This window comes from Epinephelus moara, unplaced genomic scaffold (assembly GCF_006386435.1).
Source record: "Epinephelus moara isolate mb unplaced genomic scaffold, YSFRI_EMoa_1.0 scaffold4167, whole genome shotgun sequence".
NCBI lineage: Eukaryota > Metazoa > Chordata > Actinopteri > Perciformes > Serranidae > Epinephelus > Epinephelus moara.
This window is the reverse complement of record NW_026081945.1, coordinates 1-2,389: the sequence shown is the minus strand read 5'-3', so window position 1 is coordinate 2,389 and position 2,389 is coordinate 1. Positions and strand designations below refer to the sequence as shown.

The 2,389-nt window shown below is 38.5% G+C and overlaps 1 long non-coding RNA gene across 1 annotated transcript; it reads left to right on the top strand.

The window, feature by feature from the left end:
* LOC126387419 (uncharacterized) lies at positions 1 to 1,715 on the top strand. Its single transcript, XR_007569649.1, has 3 exons — positions 1 to 27; positions 167 to 229; positions 1,183 to 1,715. It is a non-coding gene; the product is annotated as an uncharacterized LOC126387419 (long non-coding RNA).
* The last annotated feature ends 674 nt before the right edge of the window (positions 1,716 to 2,389 follow it).

Sequence of the window (2,389 nt, the reverse complement as noted above, 5' to 3'; positions counted from 1 at the left end):
CCTGCTTATAAGGAAACATCATGACAGGTAATTTCAAACTTTAATCACCTGTCTTGTTGTAACACCAGTGTCTCACAGTTAATATAATAATGATTGACTGAGATCTTTTCAAACAAACCCCACAAATAAATGTTTGTTCAGCACTGACTTTTCTTAAATCCTTCAGGCTGTCACACAGAGACTCTGAGGAGAACAAGAAGCCACGAAGAACAACCAAAGACACTGAAGAGTAAGACACTTCCCTACCGTTGTTATGATGTGTTCACACCAAACGTGATGCAAATTTTCGCGTTGCACTACTTGTGCGAGTTTGATCGCTAGAATATTTTGTGTTGACTCACTTCATACACATGAATAACTCACTTCATACGCACATGAAATCGCTGAACTGATGAATGAACTTCCGTCGGAACGTCGTCATCATCGTACGTCCCCACAGGATCTCAATGCTGACTGGCTGTCACAGCATGAATTGGTCGATGAAGTTCCAATTTTTCACCTCTTGCAAATAAGTGTATGACACAAAATCGCACTTCCTGCTTCATTTGCGCGACTATATTTGCGTATTTCACGATGTGTCCATTGCGCTGCCTGTCAGGAATTCGCGTCTAATCAGGTCTTTACATTGACCTTACATACAATTCAGTATAATTATAGTTTTATTCGCGTCTGGCGTTAACGCAATTTTATATTGTGATCGCACCAAACATGAAATTAATTTTTGCGTTGCATTACTTGCGCAAGTTTGAACGCTAGAATGCTTGACCTCTCGCAAATAAGCATTTGACCCAAAATCACGCTTCTCGCTTCATGTGCACCTTTATATTCACGTATTTCGTATCATGTCCATCGCATAGCCCCGGCGGGAATTTGCGTCTTACATTGACCTTACATATAATTCACGGACATCGCGTTACTTGAGTTAATTTGAACACTAAAATATTTTGTGTTGACTCTCTTCATAAATGCAAATAACTCAAAGTTCATATTTTTAAACTCTCTTAAATTAGTGTATGACGTGAAACCGCACTTCTTGCTTAATTCGTGCTGCTTAATTTGCGTATTTTGTGTCACGTCCATTGTGCCGCCCGGCGGAAATTTGTGTCTAATCGCGTCTTTACATTGTCATTCAAAATAAGTATGGTGTAATGTAATAATGTGAGTGTCTTCTTCTACTTCAAGGGACGGAACACTTATAGGCATGCAGGACATCCAGCAGGTCAGACGACGGTCGCCTCCTGAGAAAGATCGGACAAGGGACCAGCCAACACCGCCATCTCCAGCAACAAGAAAACTTAATTTTGAATAATGTCCTCTAATATGTCAGACAGAATAACCTTCAAGACTGTAGTGGCAGCACTCAGACTGTGAGACCTGAACATACAGTGAGAAAGTGTTTTTACATTTTTATACCAGTTCATGTTTATATGATCTTTTTAATAGCATTTGATAATTATTTTCAGGTGTTTTCACATCGTTTGTATATTATTCTTTTATTTAAGGAATGTTAAATATTTGACAGGGAGGTGAGTCACATATCTCTGAAGTGACCTTTGTCAGCTCCATTTCATGGTCAGGAGATCATATCTTAAATCAAAGTGTGTTTTTATATATTGGTTTCTCAATCAAATACTTTGTAACATCTGTAATGTAAAAGTATTGTTTTACCTGTATTAATAGTTGTTCAGGTGCATTTGTAAAACAACACAACTGTATTTTTTTATCTTTGTTAATTTCATTTTAAATAAAGTTTGTTTTTTGTAACTTCCTGTCATATATAGGATTTTTTTTAATGATCATCTGTGGTTATTTATTGTATCACACAGCTAACAACAATATCTAACACCACTCTGTTTACTCTGAATCTTCTCTGACATTCATGATAATGGTGACGGAAACCAACCAAAGTATTATGTGTATGTGAGTGTCTCTTTAACTGACTTGGACCGGACTGTTCCACTGTGCGGTAAAAAGGGAGATAACAACACGTCGCGCGCTGTTAATACAGGGTTTCAGAGCAAAATAGCGACATTGACAAAGTCACAACTTTGACATTTCTTAAACGATAAGTGAAATACTTACAGGCGTTTGTTAACTCCAGAGATCACCTTTACATGGTAATTTTCTATATTGATGCCCACACACAGAGACAATGGTTTAACCGACCTGCTCACCTGCAGCTTTGAATTTTAACCGCTCTTCAAGCAACAACATGGCTAACGGTGCAGTCCTGTGTCTCCTTTTTGTGTCGGGGCTATGTCAAAAAGGCAGGAAATATAATTTACAGTCTGTAATAATGTCTTCCTTAAACCCGGAACTGTCAGTTAATTTCCTCCCTGCAGGTCTAGCAGCTGCGATAGAGACTCAGCAGACTGTGATGGCAGCAGTG